This window comes from Sphaeramia orbicularis, chromosome 20 (assembly GCF_902148855.1).
Source record: "Sphaeramia orbicularis chromosome 20, fSphaOr1.1, whole genome shotgun sequence".
NCBI lineage: Eukaryota > Metazoa > Chordata > Actinopteri > Kurtiformes > Apogonidae > Sphaeramia > Sphaeramia orbicularis.
The window spans coordinates 17,860,820-17,881,575 of NC_043976.1; the positions used below are offsets into that span (position 1 = coordinate 17,860,820).

The 20,756-nt window shown below is 37.6% G+C and overlaps 1 long non-coding RNA gene across 1 annotated transcript; it reads left to right on the forward strand.

Annotated features, from left to right (window-relative positions):
* The first annotated feature begins 267 nt into the window (after positions 1–267).
* LOC115411541 (uncharacterized) lies at positions 268–20,083 on the forward strand. The gene is made up of 3 exons (XR_003934231.1): positions 268–280; positions 14,538–14,541; positions 19,977–20,083. It is a non-coding gene; the product is annotated as an uncharacterized LOC115411541 (long non-coding RNA).
* Positions 20,084–20,756: the final 673 nt, after the last annotated feature.

Below are 20,756 nucleotides of genomic sequence, written 5' to 3' on the forward strand. Positions count from 1 at the left end.
TCTGTCGCTTGCTGCTCCTGTGCGTGTGCTGCCCGGAGAGTTAGAGGAACAGAAAAGCCTTTCAGTTTCACTTTCACTTCTGCACAGACAATCACGCTATCACAGCCCCCCACCTCCCCCACACACATACACACACAGAATCACAGACCGATACCCCCCACCATTCCAACAAGGAGGGACTGCTAATCCCCCCGCTACAAACTCCCTTCCATCCATCCGAAAATCACAGACTCCCCCCTCCAGTTTTATGAACTATTCACCCCCCCGCACACACACTCATGTCTGTGCGCTTCCGGTCTACCTCACAGTTTCATTCTTGATGTTAATATTGTAGGGGAGAAAGGGGACAGTTGTAACACGGGTCAGTTGTAACTCTTGCAGTTGCACCAATCAGGAACAATTTAGGACTCACCTAATTCACTCTGCACATGCTCAGTTAAGTCCTTGGCCTACATGGGCAGTTGTAGTGCCGTGAGGCAGACACATTAAAATTTGTGAGTGAAAACATAATTTTGTGGTAAGTCATATTTTTTACTCTAAACATTTTTGTGATTACATATTTTGCTTTGTAGTTGGACTCATTAAAGGTAGGTGTTGCTTACATTTTAAAGAATGATTTACCAAACAATTTTTATGTCACTACTTATAAAATATGGACTCACATCTTTTTCAAAAGTCTGCTCTCCCCAGCATAAAAACTACTACATCTACAACCTGTGGTTCCACACAGGTCCCATACTAGTCTAGTATAAGACTATTAAACAGCATTTGACAGTTGTGTAGATTATCTGTGTGAGATAAACAAAGATTTATGCAACTGTTAATCCACCTGTCCACAATTATCTAATATAAGATTATTATATCCTGTGTAGATCAATGTTTTTATTTCATATATCGGCCAATATATTGGTTATTGGCCAGTATCAGATATCGGCTGATATAATGGATATTGGCTTTTTTTAGCCCCCAATATCGGTATCAGCATCAGCCCCGAAAATCCCATATCGGTCGGGCTCTAATTGTAAATGTTGTATTGCAAACTTGTATTGTACTCATCTGTGTTTGGGTATTTGAAGTTTATGTTTTAAAATTTGCATGTTTATAATCTTTTATGGGGACATTTCAACATCTGTCCAGGGACTGCAGATGAAAAACAGCCATTAGACTAACTCTGGTGCATTTACAGCAATGTGGATTAATGTACAATGTTAAATAAACCAATACATAAAAAATTAAATTAAATTAATTCTTGTCTCATTTTACAGGCTAATTGAAACCCAAATATCTGCATTCCTCTAATAGCTCCTAATTGCTGTAACTCTCATCTGTCTTGCACTGGTTCTAAGTCTGTGTGTGGAGAATATGCTCGTACTAAAAAGGATGCGGTGGTGTGTTTGTGCAGTCTAGCAAACAGTGACTCAAAGCGAAGCGTCGTCTTCCGCTGTCCCTCGCCTGCAGGCCCAGCGGCTTGTACAAGAGAATATGAAATGACAGCTTCATTGTAAATCTGACAAATAGCACGACACAAGGAAGACCTCGAGGGTCAAGGCTGTAAGTCTGTGAGCTCTTGATGTGTGCATGTTTGTGTGTATGCTTCGGTGAATTTAAGAGGAAGAGAGAGGGGAAAAGATAAACAGCGATTGCATACAAAGCAGGCACCAAGAAGAACACCAGAGGAACTTACATACGCAGAATATTACAGTCTTTATCCTTCTTTAAAACACACAATCTTCCCTCTAAGGGCTTTACACAGCTAGGATTGACTTGACTATTTTTGGTCATTTCCACCATTTCAAGACAGTGACAGCAACAGTTACAGTAGTTGCTTTTCCATTGAACATCTGTGCAAAACTTTATCAATATTTATTAAATGTCAAAAAAAAAGAAGTGTGTAATATTGATTTTTCTATTGAATCACAAATACGGTGATTTGTCTTTTTATTACTACGAGAGACATCATTCCATAAACACGGCGACACGCGTAAATGAGTAAATGTTGATTTACAGATATATTCATTATTATTATGTATTACCCGTCTATCCTGAACTGAATTTAAAAATTATTCGGTTTCCTGGTGTGTCCACACATACTGCGACATGTTTCTTTTAAAACTTTTCTTCTTCGCTTGTTGTAACATCCATCAACATCTGCTTTTTTTTTTTTATTCACGTGACTCTAGTTGCAGAAAAAGCTCTGTCCATTGCAGTTGTGTGTGATATACCAATTGCACTGCGCCCAAATAACCACTTCTTGACAGCGCAAAAACTTTTAATCGAAAAAATTAGAGTTTTGGCAAAATTGTTGTTAATCTATTAAGTAAATTTTTTTGCACAAGTTATGTCTGCGCAATTTGAGGGTCAATGGAAAAGCAGCTAGTGAGGACAGTGACATGGCTTGAAAAGGTCTTATATACCACTATAAATAAAGACACTGTTAAATTTGACGATCCTAGTGGTTTTTCTAATCCAGACATGCAGGTTTGTCATGAATCTCAGTCTCATTCCAGCTTTCGCACATAACCCATTGTGTCCACTCATGATGCATGTGGAACCTGCCCATTTAAACACATAAATCGCAAGTGATTTTGCAACAGTAGTCATTTTTGTAAACCACTCTGCCTTGCATATTTACTTTGATTTCCAAAATGTACTTGTGAGAGAATAAAAAATATTTGTGAAAACCATTTCTTTGTTTTTTTTTAAATGGCGGGACGCATATTGATGACGCAATGACACAGAGTCAACTCTCTGACCAATCAGTGGTCTGCAGTGCTTACACATCACGTTTTAGTATCTCTTCCCCCATTTTGGAACCTTGGCCAAGCGGATACCAAAAAACTAGTACCGGGTTCCAGATCCCAGGTTCTCTGGTGTAATGGAAATGCAAAAAAGCTGAGTTGAGCCGGTACCACGTAGTGTTAGATACCCCTTTGTAACAGACAAACTAAAACTGTGAAATGGTCACAGACTTCAGCTACATTTTAATGCCAATGCATAGTCTCACATTTTATAACTATAAGACATTTTAAAGCTCATTTTTTAGTTTGTATTTTTTTAAACAATCATAATTATCATGGGCGGGGATGCTATGAGAATGTCTGTTAAGTAGGGATGGGAATCGATAAGAATTTAACGATTCCAATTCCATTATCGATTTTGCTTATTGATCTGATTCCTTATCGATTCTTTATGCAATTCTCATTGAGTGAGGGAATAAAAGAGTACAAACAGGTGTTTGCATTAACTGTCTTTTATATTTCCATCTCTGCACAGAAAATATAACATATACAGTATGTACAAATAATGATAACAGATAATGCCGGGCCCGGTTTGGGGGTTGGGGGGTGGCGTGCAGTGAAAGTGAAACTAAAGACGCTTTACTAATTCCTCTATCGCCGCATTTCCACTACGTGAAACCAGTTTGACTCTGCTCATCTCCTGTTGTTGTGCACCTCATTTCCTTTCCCCTACCTTCAGAAACTCGTATTTGAGGGGGTACGATGTTTGTTGCCTGCATCTGGGAACGCCGGAACTGGGCCCGGCGTTCACTCTGCTGCTACATTCACAAGCGTCGCTAAGTAGCGAATCAAATATGTGACATTCCTGTAAATGATTCACATGCTGTGTTGACAAATGTTTGAGCATATACCACCCTTTTGAAGACAGAGGAGCTTTGCAAGTGTTACAAGTGGAGCCGGTGTTGCCTTTTTAGACCGTTTCTGCCTCAACGCCATTTTGACAACATTCTGACCAAAACAATGCAGTGTACGCGTGACGTCATCGCGCATGCGCAACAAAGGTGGAATTGATAAGCAGAATTATTAAGCAGGCAGGCAAATGATTCCAAGGAATCGAGCTACTGGGATCCGGTTCTCAAAAAGAACCGGTTCTCGATTCCCATCCGGTTGCAGTTCTGGTTCTCGATTCCCATCCCTACTGTCAAGTGTGTTTTTGTGGAACATTTGCCTGTTAGGGAGGCAACTCTGGCATTAAAGTGTCTAAGTCACTACAAAGAACCAAGCAGGCCTGAATTTTATTATGATCCAACTATTCAGTAAAATCTGCCTTTAGAGTGTTGCTGTCTCTGAAGTGGTAGTTTGTTGTTTCAAGGGAAGCTTTGAAAACATTAACCGTAACAGAGGAGGAGATGATGGGTCAAACACTCAGACATATTTCAACAGAAGACATGAGTCAAACTCCCATGAACAACCAGACTCACATTAGGTTACAGACTTCTCCTTTGTGTTGATGGAAAACATCACAAAAACTGGACTGAGCTCTGTGTTTGAGTGACAGTGTCAGTACCTGCGGTGGTACCAAGTTGGCAGAAGGTCTCAAATCACTGAAAGGCCTGGACCTGCTCCTACGGTAAAGGCTGGCTATTACAAACATACCTCATGTCGCAATGAGGAAATGTTATGTTTGGGAAAAAGTGATTATTTCCTGATAAACTGCAGCCTGACGAATAAATTAAATCATCAAAATTCTTCATGCTGGGAGTGGTGTGAATGTGTTGAAACACTTGTTCAGTGAAATGTCCAAACACATTAGCAACAGGTCGTTTGAAATTGCCTCATTTGCAAACTGTGTCTCCATCTCCACTTTCTCCATCTCCTCCACTGTTTCCTGTTTCTTTGACTCTAGGTCCAGTGTCACCAAAACACAGTGTGAACTGGATCTGATTCCCAAGACACAATACTAGAAGACGCAGCTCCACATTTTGTCTTTATTTCAAAGTATCTTCATCATTTTTTTTATTATTCATACATGTGTGGCAACAAGTCAACAAAAACCTAATCATTAGTTGCTTTTCCATTGGACATCTGCGCAACACTTTACCGATATTTACTAAAAACAGGAGCGTGCAATGTCAGTTTTTCCATTAAATCACAAATGCGATGATTTGTTTATTTATTATCGAGAGATGACACGAGAAGTCATTCCATAAATATGCCGACGAACGTAAATATGGTGTTGATTTACAGATATATTCATTCTTATTATATATTACCCCTCTATCTTGTACTAAATTCAAAAATAATTGGGTTTCTTCTTCTTCTTCGCTTGTTGTAACATACGTCAACATACGTTTTTTACTTCACCTGACTCTAGTTGCGAAAGAAGGTCTTTCCGTTGCAGTTTTACGTGATATACCATTTGCCTGAAAAACCACCTCTTACAGCGCAAAAACTTTTAATCGAAAAATGAGACTTTTGGCAGAATTGTCATTTTTCCATTAGGTAAATTTTTATGCGCAAGTTATATTTGAGCAATTTGAGGGTCAATGTAAAAGCTACTACAGTCTGTTACATATAATAAAAAACTGACCAAAAATGTCCCCTTTGGCCCAAAAAAATGTATGTTCTTTGTGAAAGTAGTAATTGCATAATCAATGATTTGATAAAATGTGCGTTAATTCAAAATATCCTACTGTTTTAATGACCCATATATACATGTGTGTAAATATTGTCATTGAGGCTTCATTACAGCTGTTTCACCAGATGGACGCACGTAACCTCAGTCTGACTCCAATGTCCACAAGGATCATGTGACCACACATGCACATGCAGTTGGCCTCTTACACTACTTGCTGACAGCAAAATTAATTAAAGCAAATGTGTGCTGGATAATTCATGCTAGCAAGAATATCATACCAGGCTTTTCATTTCATTTATTTGGATCTCCATTAGCTTTTGCTTAGGCCATCGCTATTCTGCGTTTCAGTCGAATATATATCTGTCAATCCTTTCCATGTCCAGGCCAGGTGAGGTTTCCTGTGTTGAGTCAAATTAAGCTGTAGGCTCCACTCCTGGTGGTGCCCTTCAATGCCCTCAATTACTTTAACTTGCAGCTTTGCAACCATACGCCCCCCGGAACCCAAGGACTTTGGTTTCCCGGACGCTGAATACCAGGTGGATGTGTGAGGGAATGAATGTATGGATGTTGATATGTGAGTGATGCATATATTGTTTTTATATTTTGTTTTTATTATATATTTTATAGTTATTATTACTATTTATTACTATTGCTCTTTTATGAGTCCGTACCCTGATAGTGCACCTGAATTTCATTGCACATTCTGTATAATGACAATAAAGTAATCTTATCTTATCTTATTCTGCGTGGAGTCCACACCCCTCATAATTGTCTTTACACTGCAATACACAAACCATCAAAAACACCCACACACAAAATCCAAAAAAACAACCAAAAACATTCATCACAATTACAAAGAAAAAAAACAACATACATGTTATACAGGACCTAGTTCAATTAACAGTACCTCCTAAAAAGTAGTTTTTAGCATACTTTTTAAACAGTATGATATATTTCACAGCTATATATCAATGTCATGTCAATCAACTAAACATTAGCAGACACTGAGCATTGTTTTGCAAATAAATACTCTTTCAGTAATCCTTTAAATTTGTATTTGTTATTTTCTTGAATGACTCATCCCAGCAGAGCATTCCATATCATCATGGCTCTATACATCCCAGTACTCTTCATTTTATTTGTTTTCACTTCAGGTAGAGTGTGGCAGTCACTCACTAATCATACACCACACACTCACTTCTTCCACATGGCAAACAATAGCCAGGTAGCATTACTACTGATAGCTTGGTGGGTGTACACACCGGGCTACATTTAAACATCTAAGTTAGTCTCCTGTGCTGTTTTCCCATGAAATTGTACAAAAACACGCACAAACACAAATAAGATTGAATTAGGTCTTTAATTATGTTAGATTTTATGTTGTGAAATTTTGTTCCTAATCATGTTTTTCCTTTATTTACCATAGTACTTCCAGGTTCTGGGAGCATCAGGCTGCCTTTTATAGTGCCCGAGTTAACTGGGGAAATTAGGCTCAGCCTGTTGTACTGCGCCATACCAGGTTTTCTGAGTATTAAAAGAGGGTGTGTAAATTTTAGAAGTAATTAGATGACTCCTTTGATGTGAGTTTAAAACACATAAGGTGTTTTGTGATATAAATATGGAAAATAACCTATGTAGTGAGATGAAATGTTTAATTAGTTCCAATTACAAATGGTATGGTCCAGTGGGAGGGGCCTAGCCTTTAAATGGAGGGGGTCTGACATTGCTTATGGCAGTTGGAGAAGGGCTGTGCTGACCATGCAGACCTGTGTTATTTTTTTTTGTTATTATTTGCTTATTTGCTTGGATGCACTTAAGGGCAATAAAGCTCTTCATCTTTTTTTTTCAATCAAATGGACTTTGTCTTGTTTTTGCTATAGTTTTAAGATCAAATTAGACTTTTTCCAGGCAGCCTTTCGGCAACCTACCCTCACTTCAGGTCGAAGTGTGACATAGAGTAACGCTGCGTTCCAGGCAACCCGTAACTCGTGATTTTCCAACCTTCTACCAGTGAAAAGGCACTGGAATGGCAGTCAAACCTGTGACTTCCCACCCATGAACTCATACTAGATCGATGTACTCCCAGTTCCAAGTTCTGATGTCACGTGGCAATGGCAGCCCCCATAGATGTGGTGTTTATGCAAATTGTTTATTAAAACAAGGTATTGCCCTGACATTATTTATCTGCAAATGTTCTGCATAATCAGCAGCTGCTCCAGCATTAGCTAGTTTTCAGTCCATTGAGTGCAAGAATAAATAGCAAATACATATCCAAATATACAAAAAAACATAACATTAAAGGTAGAACAGCTTCTCTTGCCTTATGCGCCATTTTCACTCCTCTGTTTCCCTCAAATAAGCAAAGAACAAGCACTTTTGGCGATAGAAATGATTGTAAATGAGCATAATGTACGGTCCGACACAGGGCCAGATTAACACTTCATTGTACCCTGTGCAACAATATTCAAGGGCCCCATCATCACAACCCCAGGATCCCTATAATCTGGCAAAATACAGAATAAGTTCCAGGAATATATTTAAATATACCCCATACTTCAATATCTAACTATCATCAAATGCATTTTGATGTACAAATGTGTAAATGCTCGTAGAACTACAAGTGCACCACTATAGCCTCTTGTCAAGGCCACTCACTTGCGTATGATGATATGAAAACAAAACACATTAGCATCAGTATAATCTAAAATTGATCCACTACATTAGAAAGAGAAGGAAGTGTCCTCCATTTTCACAAAAAATAAATAAGAAACCATTTCCAAAGTATCCAGTATTTATTTAAGAACACTTTTTGTGGACAGTTTCATTTATAAGCAAAAGATAACCAGATATTTTAGTTATGCCCGAGCTACCCAGGGCCCTTCAGAGGTCGCGGGCCCCTGGGCAATTGCCCAGTTGCCCATATGGTTAATCCGGGCTTGGTCCGACATGTTGGTTTGTTTACATCTAGCTACTACAATTCCTTGTGCTCAGGCAGTTTGGCGTGACTTGCCAGGAACGTTACAAAGTCGTGAGTCGTCATTTGAAGTTGTGACTTACGGGCTCAAAAAATGGCCTGAAACGCAGCATAAATCTGCCTTCTGTAGCATGCCTTGTGTTATATAGATGCTTAGCGGAACTGAAGGACAGGTTTTTATGTAATACCCTTGGCAGTTTAGTCATTGATATTTTCCTAATGAAAACAAGTAGCGAGGCAATAAATCTGTTCTTTACCTTTAACCAAGCAAGACAGTTGTGCATTTTATTGACATTTGTCTTATATGGATACCAAAGTAAACATCGTGTTACCTTATTTTGAACCATTTGCAATATCTTTATATGTGCTGCAGTAGTGCATGACCAAAACCTCTGAGCAATAATCTCAATGTGATAAAACACTTCCCCTAACATTTGAAGGTAAGATATCAGAGCATCTCCTTATAGCCCAAAGACTTCTGCCCATTTTATTTATTACTTTGTCATTGTAATTATTATCATTATGGTACAGGTATAGGAATAGAATTTGTCTAAAATCTGGCCAAAAAATGGTTAATGAAATGTCAAATGATAAAATAGTTTAATTCTGCAGCAAGCAACGGATGTTTTAACACTGAAGATCAAAAGTTATGTAACCATGTGTTTCCTCTGTGCTGCTGTGATGATCTGTTTGCAGATAATGATGATTACAGCTAATTGCCAGACTATGGGCGTTGCTTTCTGCCACTGCTATTGCTAAATCTGCTGCATAAGCCTGCTGAACTTATTTTTTTTTGTTTTAATGTTCTTTTTTAACATTTTGACACACACTGCTTAAAGGTCATGGGTGTCATCCTGAAAATTAGCTGCAACATTCTACTCTCGTTGACCTGCTCAGAAAAAGGAAGCGCTCTGTACCTGTTTTGTGTGACTTTTCACTGACCCAAACATCTGATGTCACCATAACAGGCATCTTATCTGCACAGTCTCAAACACCAGATACCGACTGTCTGTCAGTGTTGGCAAAGCAAACGTAAATGCCCCCACCATTTGAAGTAAAAACAGACTGACTAATAGGCCGGGCGATTGCCATCACACTTCCTCCCCAGTGAACTCTGAAAGGAGGGGAGGACACGAAGGGCCGCCACCCCGGCCGTCTTATGCAACCACGTAGCCTATCTGGCACCCACATATCAGTTCACAGATGCCATGTGAAAGAAGGAAACCAGTTTGTTAAAAATGCAAGTCAAAGGCTAATGATCAGATAAGTATTTCAAGACCTGTTCACTGGAAGTACAGAACCTGGAGATAAAACACATATCAAACATAATTCAGTTTTTAAAAAAGATATAAAGAAGTGATACTTGAGAGACAATGAGGGCTGTTCGTTTATGGATGATGTTGTATCGATAAATATGCTGTAATTATTGAAGAAAATGGTTGAATTGTTGAGTCTCTTTGTATGACTGTACTACCATGAACATACTGTTGTGTATAATTCAATTACTGCATTATGTATTTGTTGTAGTTGAATGCTAAAATTAGGAAAAATCTATTGTTTGATTGTTGTATTAAGTTAGTGATAAAGGTGTAAAAGCACTTAAGGGGTAGGCTTAATCTCATAAGACCCAGGAAATGTCAGCAAAGTACAAGCTTTTTTTTGTTTTTTATTAAATAAGTGCCTATATTGGAAACATCATGATGCAACAGTTTTTTCAGATGCAGTTTTTAAAATTTTTATGGAATGTCCTTTGTAGTGGACAGTTTTCTTATGTTTTTTTTTTTTTTGTATAAAGTTGTGAAACTCTTGTCCACAAATGTGCACAGAAAACCCATAGCTGGGTCTTAGGAGGTTAAATAAGTTTATACTTCTTCCTACTCCTTTTTGACCATGCAAAATTCAGACTTGCACATACTTGAAGATAGATTCTGTTCATTTAAATGTTATTTTTTTTGTCTCAATTTGCTTCGTTTTGTTTTATTTTGTTTCTTTGCATGTTCTAAATAAATAAATTAAATTAAATAAAACCTAAAAAGATAATGAAAATAGCAAAAACCCAGTGAAAAGTGAATTTTTATGTTAATATATAAAATACCATGGAGCGTAGACAAGAATTATGTTAGAAAAAAAAAAAAAGTCAATAAATGTGCACAACCATGACACAAACCCAGTAAATAGGGGTAAAGTAGTTCTTACCTCGAATGAGTTAATGGTTGTTTCAGAGGCTAATATTTGGAGTCACAACAAAACTCTGTTTGCAGATTTATGGGTATTAACAGCAACCTACTTGTCCTTCCGTTCAGTCCAGAAACATTTCAATGTTAAGATGCTTACAAGGAAACAAAGGTCTGCATTTAGTAATAATTAAAGCATCTGTTAATTAGTGTTTCAATTCAGTGGTATTTTGCACCTGAGGCTTAGTTACAGGTCTTAAACCACTTTAACACTCCTTCACCACTCGGTACGTTTTTAAAGAGACAATGAACAGCATTGTGATACACGCTGTGCTGCTGAATTCTCACTTATGCGTCAAGGTCGTTCCTCAGATCAGTCCCTAGAAAGAAGATCTCATTATCTTAATATAGCGCACGGCTGCATTAATCCAAAGCCTGACCACAAACAGAGGGTTCAAGTCAGTCGCTTTAAGTCTGACGGACTGCGTGCTCACTGACCGGTGAAATCCAAGGGAAATCCTGTTATCCTTTTTTTTTTTTTACATTTTAAAGATATATTTCTATGCATTGAATCAAAATGAATTGATTTCTGTTCCAGATTTCCTCTGCGGGAGCTCAGTTTAATACATTTCTTTCAAAATAAGGGGATATACTTGGTCTAATTCATCCTGGCAAAAACATATTACAGGATTTCAATCAATCTAATGACCTCAACAATACAGCTTTATTTTATTATTTCTAAAGAGGATAAGCAAATTAAAGTTGCAGGGTTCAGCAGGGGCATCAACCACACATGACCTCTTGCACACAATGGTTTGACCTGGTATTGTTTGCAAAATTTACAAAGAATCACATTCTTCTCTAAATATCAGGTGGGAGACTTCTGACCACATCATCTCCCTTTGCCATTCCGCACCACTGGAATAAATGCATGAAAATACAATACTATCACAGATGGAAATACATTAAAAATGCAGAAAAAACCTTTTGTAGTGTGGTTAAGAGTTTCCAAGAGGTTTGCTCAGTGAGAGTTGAAGAGTACAGGAAGTGCTTTTAGGCTGTTTTCAGACTGGATATCCGAAAATATTGGACCCCAAAGTCCACTTTATTTTATAAGTGTGAATGCAATTGTTCCGTGCGCGAGTACTATACCTGAGTCCAGCTGAGAAGGTAGTCCTGGGTACGGACTGGTACGGAACGTTGCAGTGTGAAAGCAATCTGTACCTGAGACCGGAAGTGACCTAATCACCACGAGACTATAGACGCCCTCGGTGATATATCAGGGACAATGAAGGTCGCTCTTCTTCTCTTTGCTTCAAACACGCTAGAAAAGAATTACCTATCTTGCCATCATTTTAGCCAAATAAACAGAACAGTCGCTCGGTTGACGACATAAGGGTTTGTCACTTCCACGTTTGTTGGATAGCTACAGAATTCCTTCCACACCATTAACTACTGTTTCGGCCCTAGAACACCCACTCGTTCTTGGGCATGGGCCACAGTATATGCAGTACGTGCTTGTGAATGTAACATCTACGGGAAAGGTGAGATTGTATCCGTGTACATTACGGAGTCGGATACCCAGTCTGAAAATGCTCTTAATTTTACAGGCTCAAGGCTTGGACTACTAGTCCATCTAAATGATGATAGTCATAGATGAACAGGTAAGGCAGTGTTTTTCAGCCTTGGGGTCCGGACCCCACATGGGGTTGCCTGAAATTTCTAGCAACGAATAAATAAAAAAAAAAGAATCTAATAAAAAAAATGTATAGTGAGTTGAGAGAGACAATAATAATCCATAAAAGACATGACAAACTGTGAAGCTGAAACTTAAGCACTGTGGTACTGTTTGTCTTTCAAATGTTCATTGTGGTCAGTTTCAGTTGCTGCAGCTCTTTCATAATTCATAGCTTGAGTTCTTGTTTGTTCAGTATTAATTGTCAGCCTTGTAAATCCAAGCTGGACTGACTGTACATATCCTGACCAAGGACAATAAAATTTTCACTTTGTGCAGTAATCTACACCTGGCTTTTCTGCCTCCGTCCATAATTATATACATTATATAGACTAAATGTCATCTAAAGTTAATATGTATTTGCAACATAGTATAGCAAACTATTATATGGTCAAAAACAAATTAATTTTAACAAAAAAAAAAAGTCTCCGTTTTGAATGTTTGGGGTTGAACATAAAAAGTATAAATATTGCTCCACACATTAACCCAAATTCACACAACTAACCCGGCTGAACCCCAGCACACAAAACAGATCACAACATAGGAAAATGTCCATTATCCACAATGCAGTGCGGCAAACAAGCCACAATATTGAGATTAGCAATCTCACAATTCAACACAACTTTGATCCTTTATTCCACACATATACAGTACATTCATTCATGTTCCACAGCTTCTCAGTTCACCGGAGGGTTGTGGGGGTTGGAGCTGATCCCAGAGAGAACCCACGAACCAAGGGTTGGAATCCATGACCTTCTTGCTGTGAAGCAACAGTGCTGCCCACATACATATACATAAATAACCTAAAGTCACTTGACACTAAAGATCTCACGTGGGTTCTTTACACAGATTTAACACATCCTGTTTTGAGATATTAGATGTTATTTGTTATGTTTGATTATGGCTAACTGTAATGCACTACTAATACTACTACTACTACTACACCCGAACAGTTAACCTACAGTGGTGTTTAGCAGGTTTTATTATACTGCCAAGCACCATTAAGATAAGATACAGTGTGCTGATATAAGCCTGTTCCAAGAAATGAGGCCATTGAAACAGTTCACAGTGAACAGTGGAACAGGAAACTAGATTATGACTGGTCAAATGTCATAAAAGTAAAAGAGAAGATATAAAATAAATGGAATGGAAATCAGACGAAAATCAGATATTTATTTACTTGGTTCTGATTTGTAGATGTTACATATTTGGCTGAGGGTTGAGTCATATGAAGGCAGTTAATAGTAATACTGAAGCCAAAATCATGTATGTTCAGTGTAACCTCATCTTACATCAGTGGTTCTCAAACTTTTTACATTTATAGTGGAGTACCCCTTGAAATATACTTTTTTAGCCAAGTACCCCCAGATCTTGCTTCAGCATTTTTGATTGAAAAAAAATTGGCAAAATTTGTTCCTGTGCCAAAGGTGTCTGTTTATATTTTCAAAACTTTGTCAACAAACAAAATATATTTAGCTGTAATATATATATATAAAAAAAAATTTTTTAATTTTTTAAAGAAAATTTGTGTGTAAGATATATACTGAAAAGGTTGATAAGAAAAATAAATAAATTGGTCATTAATTAATAAATTAACCTTTCATCAACAAAAAATAATTACTTATCTACTCAAATAAACTCATTTTGACCAATATAAAATAGAAATGTTTCTAAAATGCTACCAAAGCTTAAACAAGATGATTTACAATAAAACTGTTATATGAGTGTATTTATTGTGTTTTATATTTCAGCATTAAATCTCATTATTTATTTTGTATTCAGTACATGATGATTTATTTAAATGTATTTTTAAAAAAAAATAAAATAAAAATTTAAGTACCCCTGGGCTTCTTCCAAGTACCCCTAGGGGTACATGTTCCCCCCTTTGGAAACCCCTGTCATACATCATAGTAAAAATAACAGTAACAAGAGTATTGCTGGAGGTGATTTGTATTCTACAGACTAAAAGGTCATTACACAAGTTATATTCATCTGACTGATTAAAAGGCTGATCCTGTAAATGGTATTCCCTTTATAATGGAGTTATAGGATTTAACCGACATGTTAATCCATCATTTTATCTTCTGGGTTTCCAGGAATCTATTAGCCTGTAGCTATCAGTGTTTTCCATTTTGTTCATTTCTCTCTGTCATAATTGACCTCTAGTCTGTTAAAATTTAATGTGCGCTCACCATAGGTAACTCTCACTCTGCAGAGCCTGGCTGTCTCATTAAACCTCCTTTCACACTGTATTAAATATATGCAGACATGTATGAAGGCAAGTATTGAGATTCATGTGCAAATATAGTTCTTCACATTCTTCACACACTACATTTTAGTAATAGCAAGCTTCATATTGGTCCATAATAATAATAATAATAATAATAATAATAATAATAATAATAATGGATTGGATTTCTATAGCACTTTTCATGGCACTCAAAGCACTTTATTTATTTATTTACACATCATAAATAGCAACAGAAAAAAACAACAACATTTTACAACATACATTTTAGTAATAGCAAGCTTCATATTGGTCAATAATAATAATAATAATAATAATAATAATAATAATAATAATAATAATAATAATAATGGATTGGATTTCTATAGCGCTTTTCATGGCACTCAAAGCACTTTATTTATTTATTTATTTATTTGCACATCATAAATAGCAAGAGAAAAAAAACCAACAACATTCAAACAAGTAACATCAGAGAGAGAAGCCAAAAAAGGCTGATGTTGAACGCTTCCCCGGAAATAAACAATACTCAGGAAAAAGAAGAAAAGAAATAAAAATACGATATAACTGAAATAATTTAAAGTAAAAACAATAGAAATACAAATCAAATTACAAATCATCAAATATAAATCAACTGATATACAGCCCTACATTTTTTTTTTTATAAATTAAAGTTCTTTCCAGATGCTTTTTAAATAATGATAAAGATAATAAATAAATAATGATACTTTTTTTTTTGTCCATTATTTGTTCACTCTCACATTCACACACTGGTGGTGGTAAACTCCATCTGTAACCGTGGCTGCAGATGTCGTCAAAAAAGAAGAATTGATGATGAAGAAGACAGCTGTGTTCTTGTATTTTTCTACATTTTAGTCCCTGTAGAAAACACACAAATGCTCACAAATACACTCTTGTTTGACTTTTGGCTCTTTGGACTAAAACCACTCTCTTGCCAGTAACTCAGAATGGACGTGGGGAATCCGAAGCCAGAAATCCCTGGTGTGGGGGATTCATCAGCATACGATCTGCATTTGCCAAGTTTTCCCTCAAGTAACACTGACGTCCTTTAACTGTGAACCACAGAAACAAGGCGTCCTTCCGTGCTGAGGCAGCGACACACACTCTGACAATTTCCTTAATTTGCATTGCAGGATAACAAGATGTGAATATGCTGAGTTGTGGTGCAGATCCTTGTCTGGACAGGCCAGACTGTCAGCTGGTGGAACCGTCTCATCGTCACTATCCGTCTCCTACTCATCACTTATTGGATGTGACAAAAGCAAGAGAATGATGGAGTTTTAATAAGCACTTCGAGCAAATTCAATATTTTAGCTCATTTAACCCTTTCATGCATGAATTGTGAGAACCTTAGTCAAGATTTTTTTTCTTCAGTGTTTTTATTCCTCCATGAAAAAACAATGCGATCGAGTTTTTTTTTTTTTCTATGGAGCTACAAAAATATCCATGCATTTAATTTTTGAAGTAAAGAAACATGTTTAAAACCCAATTTCAGAAAGTGATATGAACACAATGAAATAAAAACATTTTTAATGCTGCAAATCTGATGTCTTCTCACATTTTAACATGTTCTAACGCTAGTAATTACCCACTTCATGGAGATAATATGCAAAAAAAAAAAAAAAAAAAAACCTTCTTGTCTAACAAATAACGATTTACACTCAAACATGTTACTGCAGATCAGATTTATCAAGAACAGCAAAGTTACAGTAATGGTCTGAATTACAGTGTATGGGATGGTGCATCAGTGTCCACTGTGTCGGCTGATATGGAACTAAAACAACAAAACCCATTAATATACAAGAGAACAGCTGGAGAATAACTGTCCACTGGAGTGACCTATGCATGAAAGGGTTAATATAATTCAGTAGATTTTGGGTGAATATGTTCTCTGAATATTAAACATTTGTTAAGCCACTGACATTGACACTGACATTGATTACCAGTGTTATTCAGGGATGCACTGATACCGATATCAGTGTCGGGTCCGATACTGAGCGTATGTACTTGTAAAAGTACTCCGATACAACCGTACCGATACCACTTACAGCAGCATGACATTCGCAGTTAAGTGCAGCAGGTACGCAGCAGAAGAGTAACGTCAGCAGTGTGGAGATTTTTCAAACTAAATGACAGTGACAAAAGCAATGCTGCCTGCAAGTAACGTTAAAGACACAGACGGATACTGACAGAATGTTCTGTCCGTCCTCTGCGTACATTCCATCTGTTTTCCAGGTACTCGTGGATGCGTACCCAGATGGAGAATACCACCAGGAACCGTGGAGGTAGAGGATCTGTTCAAAGAGAGACTGTGTGAGTTAGTGAAAAAACTACTGATATATTCATGACAACTACCCTCGTCAATATCAATATTAGTATCCAAATTAGTGTTACCTCCACTGTTGTCTCCATATTACTGACTTTCTTCTTCTTTTCAAAAAACTTTACTTATCTTCGTGGTATTTGTCCAGTATGGTTAATTAAGAGCTGCGCCCCCTGGTGGATTGATTGAGAAACGCTCATTCCAACACATTATATTTCAGTAGCAGCACTTTGTTCCAGTCAGACTAATGACAACAACAATAAAGCACATTTTCAAAAGGAACTAAGAACTGCAATGGTATTATTAAGTATTCATATCAGTACTCTGCAAGTACTCAAATGTAAGTACTTGTACTTGTACTCGGTCTGGAAAAAAGTGGTATCTGTGCACCCCTAGTTTTATTTCCCAGATAGCAATTACCTTTGGGCTGGATCCGCATGAAAGCCTTTACATCCGTTTCTAGCTCACATCCGTTTTCTGACTTTGGACCAAATCTGCATCGGATCCGTCTTCCAGCTCTCTCTAGCAGTTCCGGAGTTGTGCTGGCTTACGGATTCGGCCCAGAACAGTCTCCCATCACACAACCAAGACTGATTTTCAAAGTAGTAATACTGATCTGGACCAGAATCGTAATACGAATCTGGACCAGAGTCGTAATACAAATGGCCAACATTATTCTTGTGTATATTCTAGATGTGATTGAACGGAACTGAGCCAGAGCCGGACCATTAGAAGATCCGTTTGGCGGAGCAGTACCTGTTTTGGCCCGATGTGCATTTGGACACCAGGCCAGATCCACCAAACAGTTTCGGGCCGAATTGGGGTGCAGTTCTGTTCCAGATCTGTCCCAGTATCTCTTTGCCATCTGGGGAATCACAGTAAAACTTTAAAGCCCATGTTAGTTCAATATGTAAAGTGTTCAGATGCAAATCTGTGGCCACTGCACCTCATTTGACTTTTACACATAATTTTTAAAGGCTCTGCTGACTATTCAAATGAAATATTCTATTAAGATGAAAAGCACAAAGGCTATAGAAAAGTATTGTATTTTCCTTTGTCGGACTGGGGTGGGGGTGATCAGCGAACGGACGGTGGGGGGGCGTCACCCCCGCCATCATCATCATCATCAGCTGGATCTGATGTGTCTGTTTGAGCCGCTCCAACCCGACCCCAAATAAAGTGACATTTTCTTAACCCACCCCAGCCCCACCCACGGGTCCCACGGGTTACCCCCATCAGTGATCTGGGATCTGTGATCACTGATGATCAATAATGACAATTGCGGCCACGTCCCCAAATCGCTTTATCCCTTGGAAGTAACTCAATGCAAATGTGACATTCCTGTCAGTCCGCTGAAATGCCGTTTGACGGAACTCAGCCGAAAGCGCCGAAACTGTGTGAGAGCGGGATTTGGTTCCGTCTCAGGACAGGTACACGGACCTGGCCCACATCAGTGTTACAGGTTTACGCCAGAAGCGCCGGAATTTAATGGAATGGAACAAGTAAAAAACAATCAGGGGGGTGTATGTCCTCTGATATGTCTGAACCTGTTGGATTTAATAATAGTAAATAAATATATTTACATATAAAAAAAAGTGTCATAATTGAATAATTAATTATAAGTAATCATATTTTTGAATAAAGGAATGAGGGGAAAAAAAAAAAAAAAAGTCTATTAGTTGTTTCATTAAGTCTACCCCATTCAGTGAAGTTGACTGGTCCAGTTAGTCCAGCTCCACTGTTATCCGGATGCAGATGCATGGACACACTCCACATTACAGGTGAGTACTCTGATTTTTCGTTCTGATTTGCAGTATTTGGTTCAAAGTATGTCAAACTAGTGTGATGATTGGTGTAACAGTTTTTCCAAACATAACTCTGTTCACCTCAGTCAGTTGTTTGTCTGTTTTAGTAGAATAGTCGGTTGTTACAGTCTGGAAAGGGGAAAGCTGCAGTGAATGTGTCTGATGAAAAATAATGATTAAATAATGTAAATAAATTGAATAATGATTGAAAATAAAAAATTATAGTAATGTTGTGTAGTGAGTTTTGAGGCGCATATGGATGCCAAATGCTAGTTAAGAGGTGAACGTCAGTCACACATTACACGGTAATGTGTGACTGAAGTTACTATTAGCATCCGTTATATTAGCTAACATGCTATGCTAAGCTATATGATGGTCATATAACAGGGCTGCAGACGAACAGTCTAAAACTGTGAAAGTAAAAAAAAAAAAAAAAAAAAAAAAAAGCTTAGCGTGGATTAATGTCTGAAAACTATGATCAATCGTCACCAAATTTTGTGTGAACATATCTAATCATGTCAACTCTCACCTCTCCTAAAATCAAAACGAAAACCCTAATATTATGGATGTTGTCCTGTTAAGCTTTATCAGGTGCACATCAGAGAAAAAGCTTAAAGTAGTTTCATGTCAGAAAACAGCAGCGGATCAACAGATTAGAGATGGACTTGTTCTTATTCTATTCTATTTTTATAGGTTACATATCATTACCATTTATTAGATGGATTTTTCTTTTTTCATATTTTAGAGACACGCACACACACAAACACACACACACAGAGACAGACAGATAATTTATTAAATAAATTTGTTGATGATTGATCACAGTTTTTGGACATTAAGGGCCGGATCTACGAAGATCATAATTTGTGTTTAGTAATTTGCTTGCACAATTTTGTGTGTGGGGCTGGACCGCGGTTTGTGGCAATCTTTACAAAGATTGCACAAATAACAACAGGTGCCAAGTCTTGCAGACCGCCCTATTTAAATGAGGGTTTTGTGTACATTACTGGAGACAATACGCTGTAGAAACTGCTGTGGGATACACCAGCACTAATGGTAACAGTGTGCTGAATGATCCAGACGCATGGAAATGTAACGTTGGAGGAGTCTAGTCATAGAAGGTATTGCATGACTCATTCATTCACTCATTTTTCATTTTAAAGGTGTGTGTGTGTAGGGGGGGTGGGGGGTTTGGATTGAATATACTGTATTTACATTTTCTCCTCCCAGCACACGCACAATTGCGTGTCAACGCCCCATACTACATATTCATTCAATCTGTTCTGTCATTTATGCGCCCTTCCCACTGTCACATACTCACAGGCAGCTATGGGCTTACCTAAAAAATTATTTGAAAAAATATTCACTCTGTTTGTGTCTATTTTACGTTATAGGTGCTGTGAGAAAATGCGGCTCCACCAGATCCGCCACCAGTGGAGTCAGCAGCTATAAGATGGTTTGGATGGAGCGGACGTCAGGAGGAGAGAGGCGTCAACGCTGACCAGGCATTAAGTTTTGTTTTCGGGCTTTTCCAGTCAGTTTGACAGTCAGTTCAGTTTTTGTCGCAATTTACTGTGTTCTATCAGTTGTTTAAATTTTTTCATACATGTTTGTTAATATGGCCAAGCGTTAAATAAAACTGTTTCATCTATATGCACTGGTTCTTGATTGAAGATCTAGTTGTACAGACAAACACGACTCAGACTAAAAAGTAAGCCATGTTAAACAGATACATAGACTACATCCTTGATTCAGCTTCAAACATTCATTTGCGTGTAGATATTTTTGGTCTTAATTTTTCCACAGTCAGGTATTAGCCCCTGCAAATTCATGACCTGTCTAGACTGGTCTGATCTTGGTATTTTACATATAGCCTAAACAACGACTACAGCATTAGGCCAGTTAATGATGACAGTTATAGTAATAATAACAACAACAAAAGCAATAATAATGCCATACATAATTCAGAGAGCAAAGAGATGCTGGTGTAAGCAATGTTTCTGTGCTGCCGATTTATAGAATGATTTTTTCATGCGGACTGACAGGATGTAATACAGAGTGCTTTTATTGTGAAGGCAGGAAGTGTGTTATGTGTGTAAAAAC